Source organism: Diceros bicornis, chromosome 17 (assembly GCF_020826845.1).
Source record: "Diceros bicornis minor isolate mBicDic1 chromosome 17, mDicBic1.mat.cur, whole genome shotgun sequence".
NCBI lineage: Eukaryota > Metazoa > Chordata > Mammalia > Perissodactyla > Rhinocerotidae > Diceros > Diceros bicornis.
The window spans coordinates 30,075,066-30,088,886 of record NC_080756.1 but is presented as its reverse complement, the minus strand read 5'-3'; the positions used below and the strand labels follow the sequence as shown (position 1 = coordinate 30,088,886).

Here is a 13,821-nt window from a genome sequence, read left to right as displayed (position 1 = left end):
AAAGGAATAAAAGGAATCCAAATAGGCAACGAAGAAGTGAAACTCTCACTATTTGCAGACAACATGATTTTATATATAGAAAACCCTAAGGAATCTGTTGGAAAACTGTTAGAAATGATCAGCAGCTACAGCAAAGTCACAGGGTACAAAATAAATCTACAAAAATCAGTTGCATTTCTGTATGCTAATAAAGAACTAACAGAAAGAGAGCTCAAAAAGATAATGCCATTTACAATTGCATCAAAAAGAATAAAATATCTAGGAATAAATCTTACCAAGGAAGTGAAAGACCTATACAATGAAAACTACAAGACATTATTGAAAGAAATCGATGATGACATAAAGAAATGGAAAGACATCCCATGCATGTGGATTGGAAGAATAAACATAGTTAAAATGTCTATATTACCTAAGGCAATCTACAGATTCAACGCAATCCCAATCAGAATCCCAATGACATTCTTCACGGAAATGGAAAAAGGAATACTAAAATTCATATCGGGCAACAAAAGACCCCAAATAGCTAAAGCAATCCTAAGGAAAAGGAACAAAGCTGGAGGCATCACAATCCCTGACTTCAAAACATACTACAAAGCAATAGTAATCAAAACAGCATGGTACTGATACAAAAACAGACACACAGATCAATGGAACAGAATTGAAAGCCCAGAAATAAAACCACACGTATACGGACAGCTAATTTTTGACAAAGGAGCTAAGAACATGCAATGGAGAAAGGAATGTCTCTTCAATAAATGGTGTTGGGAAAACAGGACAGCCACATGCAAAAGAATGGAAGTGGACCATCTGCTATCGCCATTCACAAAAATTAACTCAAAATGGATCAAAGACCTGAAGGTGAGACCTGAAACTATAAAACTCCTGGAGGAAAATATAGGCAACACACTATTTGACATTGGTCATAAAGGAATCTTTTCAGATGCCATGCCTACTCAGACCAGGGAAACTAAAGAAAAAAATAAGCAAGTGGGACTTTATCAGATTAAAGAGCTTCTACAAGACAAATGAAACCAGAATCAAAATGAACAGACAACCCACCAGCTGGGAGAAAATATTTGCAAAACACATTTCTGACAAGGGATTAATCCCCATAATATATAAAGAACTCACACAATTGAACAACAGAAAAACAAACAACTTGGTCAAAAAATGGGCAGAGGAAATGAACAGACACTTCTCCAAAGAAGATACACAGATGACACATGAAAAGATGTTCAACATCACTAATCATCAGACAAATGCAAATCAAAACAACACTAAGATATCACCTCACGCCTGTTAGAATGGCTATAATCACCAAGACAAAAAACAACAAATGTTGGAGAGGATGTGGAGAAACAGGAACCCTCATCACAGCTGGGGGGAATGCAAACTGGTGCAGCCTCTATGGAAAACAGTATGGAGAGTCCTCAAAAAATTAAAAATAGAAATACCCTATGATCCAGCTATCCCACTACTGGGAAGCTATCCAACGAACCTGAAATCAACAATCCAAAGAGGCTTATGCACCCCTATGTTCATTGCAGCATTATTCACTACAGCCAAGACATGGAAGCAACCCAAGTGTCCCTTGATTGATGATTGGATCAAGAAAATGTGGTATATATATATATACAATGGAATACTACTCAGCTATAAAAAAAGACAAAATCGTCACATTTTCAACAACATGGATGGACCTAGAGGGTATTATGTTAAAAGTGAAATAAGCCAGAAAGAGAAAGACAAACACCATATGATCTCATTCATATGTGGAATATAAACCAACACATGCACAGAGAAAACAATACAGTGGTTACCAGGGGCAATGGGGGTGGGGGGTGGGCAGAAGGGGTGAAGGGAGACGTGTATATGGTGATGGACAAACAAAAATGTACAATCCCAAATTTCACAATGTTATAAACTATTAAAACATCAATAAAAATAAATTTAAAAAACTACACCTCAGAGAACATTTAAAACTTGGAACCTGTGAAAAGGCAATCACCAATCTTTTTCTCTCCGGGTCCTGAAAAAAACAGGGAATAACACCATCATGAGACAAGCAGGGTGATTATATCATTTGTCGAACTAAATATATGTGATGGAAGGAAGATGCCACTTCCCCACCCCCCAATAAAACATGAATTAGTAAGTTTGATGCACAGAGCATTATTAATTTTTTGGTATTAAATGTTATTTTATTTTATTGTTTCAACCATTTCATATATATAATTGAGTCATTATCTATGGTACTTATATCAATATTAAAATTCTCCAGCAACCTACAACAGGTACAAATAATTTTTATTGCATATATTTAGGGTATACAATGTGATATTTTGATACACATATACACTGTGAAATGATTATCACAATAAAGCTAATTAGCATATCCTCACCTCACATAATTACAATTGTTTGTGTGTGGAGAGAACATTTTAAGATCAACTTTCTTAGCAAATTTCAAGGATAAAATATAGTATTATTAACTGTAGTCACCATTCTATACATTAGATCTCCAGAACTTATTCATCCTGCATAACTGAACCTTTGAACACTTTGACCAACATCTCCCCATTTCCCCTACCCTCCCAGCCCCTGGCACCAATATTCTACTCTATACTTTTATGAATTCATCTTTTTCTGATTCCACATATAAGTGACACCATGCACTATTTGTCTTTCTGTGTTTGGCTTATTTCATTCAGCATAATGTCCTTAAGGTTTATTCATGTTGTCACATATGGCAAGATTTCCTTCTTTTTTAAGGCTGCATAATATTCCATCGTATATGTATGTGTGTGTGTATATATATACCACATCTTCTTTACCCATTCATCTGTCAACAGACACTTTGGTGGTTTCCATATCTTGGTATTTTGAATAATGCTGCAATAAACATGGGAGTGCAGATATCTCCTTGAAATGTTGATTTTATTTCCTTTGGATATATACCTAGAAGTGGGATTGCTGGATCATATGATAATTCTACTTTTAACTTTTTGAGGAATCTCCACAGTTTTCCACAGCAGCTGCACAATTTTACATTCCCACCAACAGTGTATAAGGGTTTCCTTTTCTCCACATCCTCACTAATACTTGCTACCTTTCTCTTTTTGATAATAACCATTCTAACAGGTGTGAGATGATATCTCATTGTGGCTTTGATTTTCTTTTCCATGATGATTAGTGATGTTGAGCACCTTTTCATATACCTGTTGGCCACTTGAATATCTTCTTTGAGAAATATCTATTCAGATTTTTGGCCCATTTTTTAATAGAGTTACTTGTTTTTCTGCTATTACATTGTTGGAGTTCCTTATATATTTGGATATTAACCTCTAAATTAGATAAATGGTGTGCAAATATTTTCTCGCATTCTGTAGGTTGCCTTTTCACTCCATTGATTATTTCCTTTGCCTTGCAGAAGCTTTTTAGTTTGACACTATCCCACTTGTCTACTTTTGCTTTTGTCACCTGTACTTTTGAGGTCATATTAAAAAAATCATTGCCTGGACCAATATCAAGATGTTTTTCCCTATGTTTTCTTCTAGTAGTTTTACAGTTTCTGGTATTACATTTACATCTTTAACCTATTTTTAGTTTATTTTTGTGAATGGTAAAAGATAAGGGTCCAATTTCATTCTCTTGCTTGTGGATATCCAGCTTTTCCTACACTATTCATTAAAGAGACTATCCTTTCTTTATTGTGTCTTCTTGGTAGCCTTATCAAAGATCAGCCGACCATACATGTGTGGATTTATTTCTGGGCTCTCAATTCTGTTCCATTGGTCTAGATGTCTGTTTTTGTGCCAGCATCATACCATATTCGCCTGTAGGCAGCATATTGTTGAGTCTTGTTTTTTTATTTTTTTTAATCCATTCAGCCACTCTGTGTCTTCTGACTGGAGAATTTAATCTATTTACATTTAAAGTAAGTATTGATAGGTAAGGACTTACTATTGCCATTTTGTTAATTGTTGTCGCTTTTGTGGTTTCTTTGTTTCTTTCTTCCTCTCATGCTATCTTCCCTTGTGATTTGATGATTTTTTGTAGTGGTATGCTTTAACTCCTTTCTCTTTACCTTTCTATAACTATGAGAGGTTGTTTCTTGTGGCCACCATATGATTTAAATAAAACATGTACAGCTATAACAGTCTGTGTTAAGCTCATAATAACTTCAATAGCATACAAAAACTCTACAATTTTACTTTCCCTGCACATTTATGTTATTGATGTCATAATTTACAACATTTTATATTGTATATCCATTGACAAATTATCGTATCTACAGTTATTTTTAATACTTAATAACTAAAGTATTAATAACTTTTAATACTTAAAAACTATTTTATAGTTATTTTTAATACTTTTGTCTTTTAACTTTTATACTAGAGTTATCAGTTATCTGCACACTACCACTATAGTATTAGAGTATTCTGAGTTTGACTATATTTTTACCTTTACCAGTGAGTTTATACTTTCATATGTTTTCACGTTATTAATTAGTGTCCTTTCATTGCCACTTGAAGAACTCTCTTTAGCATTTGTGGTAAGACAGGTCTAGTGTTGATGAACTCCCTCTGTTCTTGACTGTCTGAAAAAGTCTTTATCTCTCCTTCCATTTCTGAAGGACAGCTTTGCCGGATATAGTATCTTTGATTGGCAGGGATTTTTCTTTTAGCACTTTCATAGAGCATAACTTTTAAAATACAGTAATCCACTTCTTGTTAGCTTCTTTCTCTTTCTGCCCTAGCACTTTGTAATTTCGGTTTTGCAATGTAGAGTTGATTTGATTGTGAAAAATGACAAGAATTTCCAGCGTTAGCATAAGAAAGAGACAAATATTGTCAGTGGATAATTCCGAGAGCACTTCTCTTCACAACTTCCTAGGTGCTCCAGCTCCTTTTTCAGGCCAAAAATGTCTATTTTATTTTTTTCTGATAAAAACTTAAGTGGATGTTGAGCCAAATTATGGGGTGGCTAAGCTAAATGCTTTCAAGGGTATATTCAATCTATTAATTGAATATTAATTAATGGCCTATTAATTAATTGGACATCAAACATCAATGTAAATGTAATGAGTGGGAGAAGAATACATTTATCAGAAATTCTCTGAGCATATCCTAAGTGTGGTTGAATGGAATTCTTTTTTATTGCCACTTAAGCTGGAAGGAAGTGGTTGGGCTGCTGGGCACAAAAATGGACCCTAAACTACTTTATAAGGATGTTATTATCTACAGGCATCATTTGAATGAGCTGGTTGTATTGGTTTCCTAATGCTACTACAACAGATTGCCACAAAGTTAATGGTTTAAAACTACATAAATGTATTATACTACAGTTTTGAAGATCGAAAGTCTAAAATGGATTTCACTGGGCTAAAATCAAGGTGTCAGCAGGATTTTATTCCTTCTGGGGACTTTAGGAAATAATTTGTTTCCTTGGCCTTTCCAGTTTCCAGAGTCCACCTGCATTACTTGGTTTGTTGTCCCTTTCTCACATCGCTCTGACCTCTGCTTTCATTATCACATTTCCATCTCTCACTCTGACCTTCCTCCCTCCATCTTACAAGGACATTTGTGATTGCATCAGGCCTACCGTATAATCCAAGATAATCTTCCCATTTTAAAATCCCTAACTAAATCACATCTGCAAAATACCTTTACCCACGTAAGGTAACAAAGCCACAGTTTCAGGGAATAGGAAGTGGATATCCTTGGGAAAGTCATTATTCTGCCTATCACATTAGGTATGTTATTCTGGAGAAAAAAGTATATGGATTTATATGTTGAATCCACCATTTGTTAACTATAGAATTTCAAGTAGGTTTCTAAAGTTGTAAGCTTCTGCTTCCAAAGCTATAAAATTGTGTTATAGTTGTATTTACCTCATAGAGTGTTTGTGGGAATGAAACAGGCAACATACATAAAGCTAGTTGGACAATGCTCGACACACTGACTACACACAATTTGCTAGACTAGTGTTTCTAAAATTTGAGTGATGAATGATTCTTTTTCAAGGAAAAAAAAGGTCTCTTCAGTATTGGTAAAATGTTTAAATTACACTGTTATTTAAATAAGTGCATCATAAAACTAGGTAAACTCCTTTTGCTTATAGCTCTTCTACAAATATACAAAGCAAATTTAGAAATTGAATAATCAATATAAAAAGTACATATAATTCAATTTATTGATACTAATTTAATTTGGGAGCTAATGCTATTTTAATAGAAATAAGTCACTGCTTGTAACCTGAATTGCGTACTTGCTACTATGCACTGGACCTTTTTGGTAAGGCATTCTTCTTTACTATAGATTTGTGATGCCTGAAAACTCCCACCATCTTTCAATATTTAAACAATTTGGAAACCTTCATTAATAGGGTAGGAGGCTATGTTATCATTTAGGCTTCACATGGTCAAGCCTGATTATAAACATAAAAACAAACATAAGTATTTAGTTCAAATGGCACTGTTCAACTCCGAGAGCATCTAGAACTACATTTTTCCAGTACAGTAGCCATTAGTCACATGTGAATATTTAAATTGTTATTTAAATTACTTTAAATAAAATAAAATAAAAAAATCTCAGTTCATCAGCCACGTTAGTCCCATTTCGACACTCAATAGCAACACATGGCTAGGGGCTACCATATTGGACAGCATAAAATGGAACATTTTCATTATCATAGAAAGTTCTGTTGGACAGCACTGGTTTAGAATATATTTATATTTATCTTCTTAGATTATCATTAAAATAAAAACCCAAAAATTTTAAATTTTTACAGAGGATTCTGTACCCTTAGAAGACATCCACGAACCCTCAGAGGTTGAAAGATCTTATGGTAGATGGTAGGAGACACTATGGTAGATGGTAGACCATGAGTAAAAGAATTATGCCTATCTTGTTAACCACTTTTCCCCTAGTCTTAGCGCTTAATAAATACTCGTAGAAAGATTGAATCACCAATTTAAAAAGAAAGCTGTGTATGTAAGTTACATTTTTTGTGTGTGTGAGGAAGATTAGCCTTGAGCTAACACCTGTTGCCAATCCTCTTTTTTGCTGAGGAAGATTGGCCCTGGGCTAACAGCCATTCCCATCTTCCTCTACTTTATGTGGGACACCGCCACAGCATGGCTTGATGAGTGGTGCATAGGTCCGCGCCAGGGACACAAACCTGAGAACCCCAGGCCGCCAGAAGCGAAGCACGCAAACTTAACCACTATGCCACCAGGCCGGCCCCTTTAAGCTACATTTTGAAACAAAGAAGTTTTGTGATGGAGTAAACATACTAGGGATAGGAGATTGGATATATATATATCTTTTGTTTATCAAGCATTACATTAACAGATTTAAAATAAATACTTTTCACACAGCTCATTATTCCACACTATGTTTATTATAAACAATGCTAAACTTGAAGTTAGAAAATCTGCCATCTTGTGTAATTGAGTTAACTTCACACTCCACTCTTATTCGTGACATTGTACCTCACATTATTGTTAAAAGGAACTATACAAGAAATCACTATGTAAATTTGAAAGCAAATGAAATTTTAGTCATTGGTATGCTATGAATAATGACCATCAATTATTAAGTTAAGATTATTTTAATTTATTACCCTTACTGAATGGGCACTGAACAAGAACAAACTTCATGGAATCTAGGACAGTACCAAGAGTTCCAAACACGTTTGCTATTAACACTGATGTCTTTACATAACTACTATCCTCACGGAATCCATATGTTTCTGCTAAGTTATGTACAAATTGAAATTTTAAAAATTAAATTTTTAAAAATTAAACTAGGGTATTTGCTACATAAAGGAACCCTAACTCTCTTTTGTTGTTATAGTTGTTTTGTTTTCATACAGTGAAATAATTATGTAATTTGAAAAATTATCTCAATGTTGTTTGTGTTGTAAATTCATTAAAAGAAAAGAAAAAACTTTTGTCCCTAAGACTATATGGACAACAGTGTAAATATTTCACCTCTTTATCTTATTGGAGGAGCTTCACATGTTGGCATTTAAAAATCCTCCCATAATAGAAACAACTCTGATAGACTATTGATGTCCTTGCCAGAAAAATGAAATAAGCTTATCAATGATGAAACAGATGCATGTATCCTTCTTTATGGAAAATAAGGTATTTTCTTGCTTGGTTGTTTGATTTACAAAAATTACAGATTTTATTGGAAGTCTCATGAATGTGTCTGGTGAAATATAATGGAATACTTATATTTCTCTTGAGAATCCTCTAATATAATATATTTGTATTTCTCCAAATTTGAAGGCAACAGCCTAAAACTGTGTGCTATCAAAATGCAAATGTAACATCATATTGCCAGGAACCTACTCTCTCCAGCAGGAAATATAGAGTACAATAATTTAATTTACGCCAGAAAAGGATGCTTTCCATTAACACAGATTTACTTTCAAAAACAGAATAAAGTGTTGACTTAGAAGTAATATCAGTCCTCATCTTTTAAAAGATTCAACTTTTCTTATTTAAGGTGCAAGTACTTCTAAAAAGTATCCAAGAAATAGCTATATTTCTCTTAACCATATCAATTTTGGCCAGACACAGTTTGATGTGAATTACCTTGAAAGATCAGTAAAGTGGGCATGACTGTGGGCCAATAAAACACAGAATATATAAATACTTTTGAGAACCAATGACTCTTAAAGAGCTGGTATGCCTCTCACTCATCTTGGAACCTTGAGTAATGTTGATGTCCTTGAACAAAGTGATATATTAAAGCAGATGACTGGCTGCCTTGGGGATTTAAATCGCCTATGATAAATATAGACGTATGCTTATATTTATATGTCTCTACTCTATAGTTTTCTTCTGAAAATAGAATTTGAATGAACTTTTTCAAACCTTTCACATTTTCATACATCCTTAGTTTCTCACATACTGTTATCTCTAAATGGAATGCTTTTGACATCTATATAAATTACATTGTTCTGTTTTTTAAGCCTGAGCATCCTTGGGAAGCTTTCTCCAACACTAGGAATAAATGAATCTGGTTTATGAGTATTTTTTCAGGAGCATCAGTTTTCTTAAAAATGTGTCAGGCAAATGTTTTTACTTTCTATAGTTAATATTATCAATCACCTATTTTATGGGATGACTACATAGCAAACACTCTCATAGATTCATATGCAGCTGTTTTTCTTCCTTAACCAAATGCAACAAGTGGACTTTCTATAGCAATAAAGTAAACGGTTCAAGTTTGGACTCTGTGTTTTATACTATTCATTGATTTAGTAAGCAAATATGGTGATGTTTTAGAATTTTCTTTATTAGCAGGTCAATCAAAAACCTAGAAGAACATTTAAAAAAGGACAAAATGCAGTTCTAAGTTCTCCTTAAAATAATAGTAATTGGTCCAGTTTAGACTCTCAAGTTATTTTATGCTTGGGACAAATATGGCATCTAGGAAAGACCATCTGAGACACAAATAAAAGATGTCATGCTACATTTTACTGTTCTTCCAAAATTTCATGTGTGAAATAATTGACATATTACCTTCCTGTAGTACTGGATATAGAAGATTTAGCATATACACACAGTGTTTAAAGTTGCTAAAAGAGAAAGGCAGTTATTTGAACTAAGCTATTCGTGCTCCCATTTTCAGTGTGCTTTCAGATTTATCCGTACACATTAATAATATTAGTATCTCCCAAAGCAGAGATTTAATTATACTTTCCAAACACAGCAATAAATTTGTGAGCATACTTTAAACTATCATAAATAATTAAAACTAAAATTTATTCTTCAAAATAAATGAATGAAGTAAATTTGTGTTGCTGCAGTCTTGATTTAGTAACATGGAATTTTTTAATCACTCATTTGCTAATCAAAGAAATATATAATCTTTTATGGGGTATCTCTGGGTTCAAGTTTATTTCCTTATTTTAATAAGAGGATACACTTTTCATGAAATGTTATTTAAAATGGCATTGCAATCAACAGATACTTATTAAATATTTACTGGGAGACTGTCAAGCACAAGACTCATTACTCAAGCTTCACCAAACTATCCGTTTTCTAGATTGAATTAGTAATAGATTCTTGGGCAAATGTCATTGCACAGAGTTGGGCAAATGACTTCATGATGTTTCCTAGGACCCAATCTATTCCCATCTCCTCAAGTAGTCCCTGATGATTTTATTTATTTATTTTTTTGCCTGGGTACGGTGTACTTTATTGATGGTATGTGATAAAGTAGGGCCCCCTAAGTCCCTCCACTTCTTCAGAGAGTCTGGGATGGAAACTGTGTCGTGGATGGGAAATTCTCAGTGTGGTGGGGGATCGAGTTAAGGCAAAGACTCCTCAACAGCTGAGGGCCTCTCTCTCTCTCCCTTGCTCTCACTGGGGCTGATGGTCCAGGGGGCTCTTACCCCTCGGAGGCCACGTGGACCATAAGGTCTACCACCCTGTTGCTATAGCCAAATTCATTGTCATTCCAGGAAATAAGCTTGACAAAGTGGTCATCGAGGGCAATGTCAGCCCCAGCATCAAAGATGGAAGACTGGGTGTCACTGTTAAAGTCAAAGGAGACAATTTGGTCCTCAATATAGCCTAGGATGCCCTTCAGATGGTCCTCCAATGCCTGCTTCACCACCTTCTTGATGTTATCATATTTGGCACCTTTCCACCTTTCTCCAAACTGCAGACCAGTCCATGATTGATACATTGGAGGTGGGGAAACAGGAGGCCATACCAGTGAGCTTCCCATTTAGCTCAGGGATGACCTCGCCCACAGCCTTGGCAGTGCCAGTAGAAGCAGGGATGATATTCTGGGCAGCCCCATGGCCATCACACCCCAGCTTCCAAGAGGGACCATTCATGGTCTTCTGGGTGGCAGTGATGGTCATGAACCCCTTCATCATGTCAAAGTTGTCATGGATGACCTTGGCCAAGGGGGACAAGCAGTTGGTAGTAGAGAAGGCATTGCTGGCAATCTTGAGGGAATTATCACACTTCTCATGGTTCATGCCCATCACAAACATGGGGGCATCAGCAGAAGAGGCAGAGATGAAGACCCTTTTGCCTCCACCCTTCAAGTGAGCCCCGCTTTCTCCAAGCTAGTGAAGAAACCAGTGGACTCAACAATACATTCAGCACCAACACCACCCCACTTCATGTTGGCAGGTTCTCACTCCTGGAAGATGAAGATGGGCTTTCCATTGATGACAAGCTTCCAGTTCTCAACCTTGACTGTGCCATTGAACTTGCCATGAGTGGAAACATACTAGAACATGCAAACCATGTAGTTGAGGTCAATGAAGGAGCCACAGATGGCAACAATATCCACTTTGCCAGAGTTAAAAACAGCCCTGGTTACCAGGTGCCCCAAACATCCAAATCCATTTACTCTAACCTTTACCATGTGTCTCAGGGATGTGGCTTGCACTGTATAAGAAGATGCAGCTGCCTATTGAACAGGGAGGGGCAGAGAGCCCCAATGACTTTAACTACTTTTCTCCTTCCCAAACAAACATAAGTGATATTATATCCTATGATATCTCCCAGCTTTCTTTTATTTATTCATTGATTAAATAATTATTGAGAGCTACTGTGTGTTTGACACTATGTAAGACATAGAACATGTGACCTGCTGTCAAGTGTTTACATGATAATAATTTTTCACTGATAAATAATTTTAGCAACATGATAAATGCACTATAGTAGGTAGCTTTCCAGCAGTAACAACCTCAGACAACATTTATTTCTCATTCAAATGACACGTAGACAGCTCTGGGTTGGCTGCTGTGACTCTAGTCTATGTGTATCCCATTCCAGAACCCAGGCTTAAGAAACAGTCCCTATTTAGGACCTGACATTCTCATGGCAGAGGTAAAAGAGCAGGAGCTAATTGGGAGTGGCTTTGAATGCTTCTGCTTAAATGTGATACACAGTTCATTTCCATTATTCACAGTGGTTATGTTCCACAAAGTCACCACGAACACTAAATTAGCAAATACTGAACTATTGCTCCAAGGGGAGCTGCAAGCCTTTGGTCACAGCACTTTTGTCAACCAACATGCCATTGAAGTTATATAAGTTTGCTTGCCAAAGTCCTTGTAAAATAAGCCAGTCTCATCATCATTGAAAACCTGCTCTTCCTTATAACCTTCTCGTGCATAACACTTAGCAGGTATTTAAAAAATTTTCTTACACATCCTCCTGATCTGCAGAACTTGCCTCACCTGTGAGTTTGGTTTTCATGCTGTATCACCTCTTGAAACATATGAGCCAGACAGCACCAGCTGAGAAGGGTTTAACATTTTCCTGACCCTGGTTAAAACATGTCCTTTAACGAAGGAGTCCCCAATAGGAGAAGTATTCCCACAGTTAACTGAGCCAGAAGGTGTCCAAAATCCTTATTTCTTAGAGGTAACAGCCCTCTCTTTCTCAACGGAAAATATCCAGAGATTCAATGACCTAGAGAAGCTTCTTCTCTAATGCACAAGTGTAGTTGAAGATTTAATGAACTGATGAATTATTGGTGCCCTTAAACTATCTCCCCGTAGATTCACTGTCCTAAGGCAGCACAGTTAGAGAGGTCTGGCTGGGGTGGAGGGAAGAATATATGTGTTTATGTTATCCCAGGTTATAAATAGTAGCTAATTTCAGTTGAAATAATACTCTTGGTATTCACGGAGTACATAGGCTTTTGAATCTGCCCTGGTAATCCGTTTATTGTCAATATCTCTGTTATAAATTTTTTTTTGACATCTTAATACAAACCAATAGTAAGTTGGAAAGTATTTGATTTATTGATGTTGCTTATACCAGGGGTTGGCAAACTATAATCCGTGAGGCAAATCTTGCCATTTGTTTTTGTAAATAAATTTTTATTGGAATACAGCCATGCTTTTTTGTTTATGTATTGTCTATGGCTGCTTTCACACTACAACAGCAGAGTTGAGAAGTTGCAACAGAGACCATATGGCCCATAACGCTGAAAATAGTTACTATCTGGATCTTTACAGAAAATGTCTGTCAACCTCAGCCTTATACTTACGGAAGACATGTAAAAAAGGACAACAGTGAATTCAGGAACAACCAGGTTGGAAAACTAATATCCTTCCACAGAAATTCTCATAGTTCCAGAGCTTGCCTAGGTCAGTGGCATTGAATTGCTGTGCAAGCAACTGGTACAACTGCATTTGTGATAACTGAACATTCTACATTAAGGAAAGCATGTGATATTTTAGTAAAGCTGTTGTATTTTATATCAAATTGAGAAATAATATGTTTATGAATAGGTTAATTTGAATCAAAATATTTTGATCAAACATTTATCATATGAATTACCTTTGATTCAATTATTTGTCTGGCTAATCAGCACATGAAAAGACCAGCAGGAGACTTACATTTCTGCTCCTGGAGGATTATGCATAGAACTGTACACCCAAAAGAAGTGAATTGTATTGTGTGCATAAATTATATCTCAACAAAACTAATTTATTTTCAAAAAGAGATCCTACATCTCCATAGACATTTTAAAGTATAGTAATTAACACAGTTTTATAAAACAGTTTTTTGATTGTCAGTAATATTGCTGTTTAAGTGATAACAGGACCCACCATATTAGAGGTCCAGAAGTAAAGATTCAGTTTCTCTCCACTTTGAAAAAAAAAAAAATCCTGCCTAAATTGCTGATTACAAGATTTGTCAGTTATACTGTAAGAAAATCACCACAGCTGCTTGGGAACGAGACGTGCAGGAAAGTGCCCGCCAGGATACCTACCAAACAGCAGAGAGAAGGAATTCTTTCAACCTATAAATAGGTTTTA

The 13,821-nt window shown here is 35.6% G+C and overlaps 1 pseudogene; it reads right to left on the bottom strand.

Annotated features, from left to right (window-relative positions):
- Nucleotides 1–10,412: 10,412 nt before the first annotated feature.
- On the bottom strand, nt 10,413–11,408 carry LOC131415556 (glyceraldehyde-3-phosphate dehydrogenase-like; annotated as a pseudogene).
- Between the last annotated feature and the right edge of the window lie 2,413 nt (nt 11,409–13,821).